The sequence below is a fragment of the Setaria italica genome, chromosome VIII (assembly GCF_000263155.2).
Source record: "Setaria italica strain Yugu1 chromosome VIII, Setaria_italica_v2.0, whole genome shotgun sequence".
NCBI lineage: Eukaryota > Viridiplantae > Streptophyta > Magnoliopsida > Poales > Poaceae > Setaria > Setaria italica.
In genome coordinates this window covers 32,207,399-32,216,899 of record NC_028457.1, presented here as the reverse complement: position 1 = coordinate 32,216,899, position 9,501 = coordinate 32,207,399, and the positions used below count along the sequence as shown (strand labels likewise).

Sequence of the window (9,501 nt, the reverse complement as noted above, 5' to 3'; positions counted from 1 at the left end):
TTGTTGATCTGTAAACGATATTATGGCGTGAAGCCACGCACCTCGATCACCTAGCTTATAGCTAGATAGCCCTATCTAACTTTGCTGGTTGTGTTGGTCATTTCAGCATCCGCCAACATCTCACTCATTTGCCATGCATAATTGCAACTCAAGATACACACGAACTGTAGTGTAACTCTTCTCTTCAGGCTCCTCTGGACTCCATCTGTGAGCTAGCTACTCTCTGAATGTACATATATATACTGCATTTCCTTCTTCCCAAGTACAGCATGGGTCATACATGCATACACCAACTCGAAAATCATGAGTAGCATGCTACTGCCTTACACACCATCAGGAAGGCGTGTATTTGGTACTTTTCAAGATAATGTTGTGAACAAAAAAATTTAAATTGCTTTGATTGGGTTTCATCTCTCTATCCCTTTTCTCTTCCATTGAGAAGATTCATGAGAACTACATGTCTCAGTATTGTGCAGATTACTGGAGGCATTGTTGGCAAGCGCAGTGGTAATGAGCTCAAGACCAATCTGCTCATATAAAAGTTTATGCTTGTTGTCTAGTTATTTGTATTCAAAGTTCCAGTCAGATTTATTACCGAAACTTTCCATGTTATATTCTATCTGATGCCGGTGGTTGCTAGCTCCATTGTGATACGTGAAACAGAGGTATCGTGCTATGATTTTCCCCTTTTCAGGCCGAACGCCCCACTACCAGGCTATGAGCATCCCAGAGTTGTCAAGTTGCAGTGGTATCTTTTTGGTAAAAATGCAGCCGTGTTTAAACAAATTTCAATAACGGATTTAAATCACAGAATATTGGTCAATCAAGCGTGCAAAATTTGAGCAAGCTGCAACTTCTATCATCCCTACAGAAATACCGCAGCACATCATTAGCTGGAGCGAATAGGGCCTTTCTTCACACTGCCAGAGCATTGACCACTCCCGAGGTCAAGTAACAGCACTCGAACATGTTAGACACAAAACACATAAATATTTTTGCAGCGAGATATGCAGCAAATTTCCTGTGAAGACAATGAAGATGCATGATAGGAAAGTTAGGTCATCAACATCTATGTGTTTTTTGAAGAAAAAAGCCAGCGCAATTAATCATTCATTTGGTTGACGCAGTTATCACAAGTTAATAAAACCATAGTTACTACAATACACATCTTATTTTCTTCCATGGTCACTTTTTCATTTGAATTGCACCAGCATCGGCTGCTGTACACTTTCATGATTCATTCATGTTCCATTAATGCCCAACCAATGAAGAACTCATCAACAAACCCTCTTAATTAGCTGCTTTTCTATGTTAGAGGAGTTATTTATAAATCACCAGGACTGGCATGTACAAGAAACCTCCTACAGATAAGATATAAACAGGGGTGTCAATCCTATCAATTCATACTATCAAGTCCTGATAATCTGTCATACTCAAATATACTGAAAATAGTTTTGATCAATAATGCAATCTTGGGCCTCATTTGCACCATCTTCAATTCTATTGTAAAATTGGCAAGTGGATCAGATCGGAACTTTTCATCTTTAGTACAGAAGCAACCAATTCAGCACAGCTGCAGACAAAATATATGGCTACATTCCTCACAGGCAAATTTTGTACTGATATGCACAAATGATCTCTGTTGCAACACCAACTTGTGCAAAGGAGTTACTGCAATGTGCATCAATAAGGCTCATTCAGCTTCCACCAACATCTCCAATTCTTTTAAGTCTAACGGATTTCATGGTAGGAAAAACAAAAGGCCAAGCAGGTATATGTACGTGCGTATACAAATTGGACCTCCTTTATATTGGCAGATGCTTCATAATCCACTCAAGATTATTCAGAGATGAGCATAGAGTTAAAAAAAACACTCTTAAGATAAGAACGCCTTGAGTTTTAGTTTCGGAATGTTCTTTTATATACAATGGCTGTTCCTTTTACTACGTGTTTGGTGTGTCAAAATCATGAAATGTGTGTGTGACCATTGTACAGAAGGGGAAAAACATCTCATACCAAAGGAATTACTCCCACAACTATGTCAGTTTGTCGAATATTTACTCCTAATGAGATTCGTTCTTTTTGCTTCTCCATGCGTAAGTGGAGATTCAAATTAAAGGTTTGCAGGGTGATAGCAAGCATCATAACATATGATAAAAAATATATTATGGTTTTTCATGACTGCTTTGATAGGATAGTACATATAATAAAAATTTTAAAATATATTTTTTAATATAAGTTATGATGTCCGCTATCATCCTAATAAATTTAACTTAAAACTCCACTTGTGCATGACGAAACAAGAATATCAAATCTTATCAAGGGGTGAAATGGAACAATTTGACATAGTTGCGTGAGTAAATTTGACATTGAAATATTACAATGTGATTCACATGATCCCAACACAAATAGAAAACTACCTGCCTTCTAGGGTGGACATTGTCACATCATAAACGCCAGATGGTTCTGCACCAGTGGATGCCTCTCAATTTCCTAATCTAATGTGGAAATGTGCTGGGTGCTTTGGCTCAGGCAAGGTCATAACCTTGCTAGTTAGCATTGCAACCACATGTGACATGGTGGGTCGATCCGCTGCATTCTCTTGCGCACACAACAATCCAATGTTAATACACCTCATCATCATTGTGGTATGACACATTCGGTACACTACTAGAAAAATGATCTCTCGTCTCGAAGCTTAGTACCGGTCACTTTTTAGCTCGGTACTAATGCTGAGTCCAAATTTAGGATCCCTCGGACCCCTTTACTCGAGTGGGGGCTCCACCCGGTACTAAAGGGCCACCTTTAGTACCGGGTGGGAACTCCCTCGAGACGCACACTATCTGACTTAATAATTTCCTCCACAACTCCCTAGCTCCACCTCCCTCCTTATCCATCCGCCCCCTCTCTCCCTCAGCAGCTCACCCAGCCCCCTCTCTCCCTCCGCTCCATCGGCCTCCTCCCTCCCTCCCCAGCCTCCCCTCTCCTCCCCCATCCGCTCACCCCTCACCTCGTGTTTGAGGCAAGGAGCGGCGGCGGCCATCGAGGCGTGGCGGTGATGGCGGGAGCAGCTTCGGTCGATCTCGGGCGGTGGCCATCAGGGTGCGGCAGCGATGGCGGGAGCGGCGGCGGCGACGGTGGGGCAGAGAGGGTGCGGAGGGCGGTAGGGTCGAGCGGAGGGAGACGGCGGCGGCAGGGTCAGGTAGCAGGAGGGGGTGGTGGGGTGGCAGGGCTGCGTGGGCGGGTGGCGGGAGGGGGCGGCGGGCTGGTGGTGGGAGGGGGCGGTGGGCCGACGGCGAGAAGGGGCAGCGGGGCCGGCAGGTGATTTCGATTTTTTTTAATTTTTTAATACCCTTTAGTACTGGTTATTTCAACCGGTACTAAAGGGTCCTTCCTCTAGTACCGAATTGCCAGTACCGGTGGGATAACTGGTACTAGATGGGGGTTACCGACCGATAGTAGAGGCGATTTCTCTAGTAGTGGTAACTAATGATGCATGCACCAGCTGAACCCATAGTCCATCTTTCCACGACTGCCATGCCTGCAAAGAGTATGATTCAAAATACATAAGGTTTCCTAGATGATTAAAAAACAGTTTACAAGTACTTTTGTGTTATCCTAAAAGGCTAAAACCATAAATTATGAAGGAGTACTGTTAGAGGTGTAGTGGTTGTTCAAAACTGGCGACTGACGTGATTCGAATTTGTACTTTCTATTTTCCATAGAGTTTACCCCCTCCATCCCAGCTATGTTTAGACCCTTTTCAAAGATAAACTTTTCAATTTTGACTACGAATAGCGAAATAATGATAGAGACTAATAACACAAAAAAGTTAATAGTAGAGAATTATCATGAAACAAACTATTATATATAATATGTAATCTTTTTTATTTGACAAAATATTTTTAGAGATATTGTTGGTCAAACATAAAATAGTATGACTGTGGGAAAAATCTAAACTTAGCTATATTCTGGGACGGAGGAAGTAGGAGAGAGACACAGCTTGTGTCTAATTAAAAGACTTACATGCCCAAGAAGGTTGCGTAGTCTCGATATCCCTGAAGCTTGATGTTCTTCTTCTACTTTAATTTCAAGAAGTAGCAAACCGAAGCTGAATACATCAGATTTGATTGCGAATAGGCCCTCCGAAGCATACTCAGGAGCCATATAGCCACTGAAAAGATACAAATAACATGTTAATTTGCATGTATTTGGTATATTATATCTGTAACGTGGTGGAATTTTTATAAAATCCTTACTATGTCCGGACGATCCTTTGTTTGTTTCCTTCAGTATCATTAGTGCTACATATTTTTGTGAGCCCAAAATCTGATATTTTAGGGTTCATTTGATAATCCAAAAGAATGTTGCTTGCTTTGAGATCTCTATGGATTACACGTAACCGAGAATGCTTATGCAAATACATAAGTCCTTGTGCTATTCCATCAATTATCACCAGCCGTTTATTCCACTCTACTCTAGAGCTCTTCTTCTTTCATCTGCATATCAGATAGACATAAATACAGTAAAGAAAGCACCTTGAGAGCCAATATTCCGTACCATGTTATTCCAAGAAGAAGTACAAAAGATATAGAAGTCCAGGCTTTTATTTGGCAAATATTCGTAGATCAATATCTTCTCTTCTCCATGAGAGCAACAACCAAAGAGCTTCACCAGATTAGTGTGCTGGAGTTTGACTACGAGCTGTACATCATTTTTGAACTCTGTGAAACCTTGCCCTGACTGCCAAGCAAGTCTGTTAGCTGCTATCTCCAACCCATCAGGAAATTGACACTAGAAGTTTAATTTTGCCATGAGCAAAAGCGTAGCTCCTTGGATGCTATTTAATACTATATTTAAATATGATTTACCACATTATGTGCTCTCATTCCGTAGTTTTTTACTACCACTCTTCCTTGTGTACTGGACCGAAGCCTCCTTGGCCAAGTTTATTTTCTTCTGAGAAGTTGCTTGTGGCCTCTACTACTTGTGAGAAGTTATACATTGTGAATTCTGAACTCCTTCCTTCTAGTCCACAATTTACTTCTTCATCTTCCTTCACATTCATCTTAGCCTTATCATGTAGACCTTTTAACAATCATTTCAGTAAAAACAAACGGAAATAGCACCAGAACTAAATAGAAAAATAATGGAAATTACATACATTGCTGACCTTTTCTGTAAAACCTTTTGCTCCCGTATATAATAATACATGTTAAAATAATTACAAGTAGCGGGACAAAGATGAAAAGAATCCTCAAGCGCCCTGTAAAGATATTAAGAAAATGATTCCATAAAGTTACAAGTGCTCACCTTATTGGAACTTTTGACACATACGAGCAATTGAATTACACAAAACATTGGATGTTCCAATTGGAACGAGGACTGCAATTGAGATATGTAATGGGTTGCATCACATACAAGGTTGTTTGAAAATGCGGCTGTGGTAATGTCCATATTAATGAATTTGAAATTTTACGTCAAAAACTATAATACCGAGTTCGGAGTTGTTTTGGGTCTACGGTCCATCCTTAATTTTGAATGTTTTTGCTACCTCAAATATCAAATTGAACTGTTGAGACCTAAAAGCTAAAATGTGGATCAAAAGGCTCATCATGGAAATCTGAATTATATTATTACGAATTGGAGATCTTTTTTGAAGTTTCCATGTTAATCCTCACAACACATGATAAAAAAAATGAAAATCCTAGAAGTTTTGATGAAAATCTGAAAAATCTGGCTGTCAATCCGGTAGAATATAATCATCATTAATAATAGTAGCCATAGGCTCTATCATAAATTTTTCTAAAAACTTATCTACCTCGGTCATTACCAAAAAAAAGTTAAAGTAACCCTTTTGGTATATAGTTAAATTACCCTCATCTTCCATTATAAAAATACCTTAAAATAACTCTATAATCTTAATCTAAATTACCAACATATGTCATTATAAAAAATTAAAAATGTAAACCCCTTAACTTTTCATCTAAATTACACACATATACCATTATTAAAAATAACAAAATCACCTACATCTACCATTATAAAAAATTATCTCAAAGTACACCAATACATGATTCTAAATTGCTTATTTCTATCAATTTTAATATAGAAAATACTATCTTGAGGTATACAACCATAATGTGTGTCACTATGTATAGAGTATAAGCAAAAGCAATGAACTAAAGGCTCAATGAATAAACACATATAAAACACGCACAAATAACATTACACAGGGTTACGAGACCGTGTATCTTAAGATTATTAGACCGTGTAGGTGCACGGGTTAATAGACTGGTAAACGGAACGGGTGTTTGTGTTGCTTACTGTTGTGTTTGCGGCGCAACACCATCGGCCGGCGGCAGGATGCGTAGCATGGGCTCGCCGACGCAAAACTGAGCGGTGTCGTACTATACCTCAAGTTACACCGCACAAACAGCACCCGCCCTCCCTGTTAACCGGCGAAGTTCTTCGTTGCCGTATCTTCGATAGTTTGGAGGTACTCCCAGTCCCAGCAGGTGCTCGGCGTCAGGTCCGGCGTGCACTGAGCCAGCGAGTACAGCAGTGGGAAGGCGCCGCGCCGCCGACGTCCATGCGTCCCGTGGCGTACCTCCTCGTCGAGTTGAACGCCGTGCGCCGGGCCGTGTCCTGCATCAGCGTCCTGACCGCGTGTTTGTCACGGCGGCGACGCTGCTGGCTTCGCCGGGATCCCAGCCGGGCAGAACCGACACGGCGGCGTCCTGCGCGGTCATCACGGGGCACGCGCGGCCGCCGGTAGTCGGCGTGCTCACGTGGCTGTTATAATCTTGGCCGGCAAATCGGAGGAGGCACGAGTCGTAGAAGACGATCACCTGCTTGTTGCGCTCGCACTGCCGCAGAGCTTCCGGTTCCTGGAACGCCGCGGCGAGGCAGGCCAGGCAGGTGGAGGCGTTGGCGTGTCACCCCGGCAGAGCGCGAAGCCGTGGACGGTGTCCGGTGCGGTGCCGACGGAGCTCATGGCGAACCGCAGCGGCGAGGAGGAGGCGTTGGTGAGGAGCGTGGAGGATAGGAGCTGAATGTTTGCTTGGTACCTGCTGTTGGCGGAGTAGTTGCCGGTGTTGTCGCAGATCGACCAGGGCTCGGTGGTGGTGGTGGCCATTGCCGAGAGACTGAGAAGTAGAAGGACGATGGCGAGCATGGCTGCGGAGGAATGTTTCCCGAGCAAATGTGTTATTACCAGATAAACAAGCCGGAGCTATATCTTTTGCTGTTCTTTGCAGTTTACATGTCAAGTCAATCCTAGCAGTAAAATGGATTGACTCATCATCAGTGCCCACACGTTTTTGCGGCTGGTGTTCTTGTCCCTGGATGATTCGGCCGGTCACATCCAGATGTCCAGGTACTCGATCAATCTTTCTTGTTTTTCTCTTTTTGTATGCTTCTCAACGTTTTGTAGCACTTTAGCATCATGTTAGCATTGAACATTGTAGGCATTTCTTTTTTTCAACACGTTCCCTGATTTACTTGACACGAAAATGGGAAAGTGACACCACAAATTTTTCTCCTTTATTTTCAACACGCTATTTTAGTCGACTGAAATGGTGGACAGTGACAATGTAAGATTTTTCTTATTTCTAGCATGCTTCCTGGATTTATTTTGACCGGACAGGCAAACAATGGCTGGTTTCACGCGTTATCGAGGCCGGGTTGCCGGCAGGCACAGCATGATCGACAATCAGTTGTCACCCCCACATGTTTTGATCAGTAGAAAATATTCCGTTCACCCGCCACATTCTTATTGAAATTAAACAAATAAGAGGAAGAATGGCTAATGAATGCCATATTTAAAGGTTGAATGTGATATCTCCCACAACAGGTAGCTAATTAAGTCTATAACACCATAATATATTTTATGAATTCAACATGCACCAAGATCCATGAGCTAAAAGAAGAACCAACCTGCTAATTTTGAAATGAATCAGTAAGATCCTCTGTTGGTAAAACAAATAAGCACGCAGCATAAAATGTTTGAGGCTTTGGGGGCAGTTGCCTTGTTGGGATGTTGTCTATCTATTGGGCTACTCCAATTAATCTATGGTACCGCGTCCAGGTGCATCAGCAATTCAGCGTTGCTTTCTGTTCATCGTCTTCTTCGCTCGGTCCCGCTCAGCCGCTTGATGCCGACAGCCCACCATACTGTAGGGGGAGATCTGCCTCGGTGCACACTGCACACCGACAGTATAAGGAGATTGAGATTGTTTGCACCAGGCTTCATATCTACATGCTGAGAAACGGCTTCTGTTCTATGGCTCTGTTGTCCAAATTGAGCATACTTCCCAAGACCATTTTGGCTTCCTCCAACATCTAACCCTGGTCTGTTTTCTCTGTCAATATCAAGCTGCAGCTGTCCGTAAACTGAAACAGGTTTACACACTATTAAACGTAAAACTCTGCCTCTATTTTATCAGCGAGTACCATTCTACATCTAAACAAAACTAAATCCTCAAAAGAATCACTCCAAAAACTTGCTTAATTGCTATGTGAAACAAAGATGTTGCTCCTTTGTTTTCCACCAGTTGCACAATTGGGAGTCTGTCTATGCTACCTGGTCATTTCAGTAACTGATAAGACTCGTACGTATTTATATTGCCTGCCCTGGTGTGCAAGCACATCATGGGTTTTGTATGCATTAGTAGCAAATCAAAATCATGACGACCATGCTTATTTTATTCTTGTACGACATGACCCACCTTTTTTTATTTTGCTTTATTCAGATAATTGCAAGATTGTCAGACAAGCCAAGGAGCAAATTTTATAAATTTCCAACAAATGAAACAGTGCTTATTCTTTCCTTTTATTAGTAGTGGAGCAGAACAAAGTACAAGAAAAGAATTAGCTGCATCGATTACACAATACACAGTGTGACAATGCATAATCCATTTCCCCTCACATTTTCTCATGATCCCACCCTTTCACACGCTTAGTCCTAAAGTTACAGCATGATAATTTTTCACCGATCCAATCTATTTGCCATGCTAGATGGTACTTTGGTCGCCAAATTGCATGGCGAGATTGGCAAAAGCTGTTGAGGCTGATCAAATGACCATCGTTCTTCAGTTCCCACCTCCATCTTAAGAAACTCTGTTGCCTATCACGTATCTACAAAAACATTTGTTGTTTTCCATGCCATTTTCCTGAAAAATCTGTTGCTGAAGACATAGCTTCCAGTGCTATTTATATTATGACACGCGGATATCTGTCCGGTTCCTTTTTTATCGCGCGATATCTGTCCGGCCAGTAGATTACCAAAATCAAGTCATCACATTGTTATTCGCTGCAGTTTGCACTTCCGCAGTTCAGAAAGTTTTTCAGTCTGCATTGTTGGGAGAATAAACCACAGCCCATGCAGCCCCCATCGAAATGACTGGTCATGTCGCCGTGAGGAAGCATGAGTGGCACACTGCTACATTTGCAAGGTACGACATGCCTCTGTTATGAACTCAAAAGTTTTGCAACTTTGTA

General features: G+C 42.0%; 1 pseudogene; it reads right to left on the bottom strand.

Moving 5' to 3' along the window:
- Nucleotides 1–2,339: 2,339 nt before the first annotated feature.
- Nucleotides 2,340–7,143, bottom strand: LOC101771596 (annotated as a pseudogene).
- Between the last annotated feature and the right edge of the window lie 2,358 nt (nucleotides 7,144–9,501).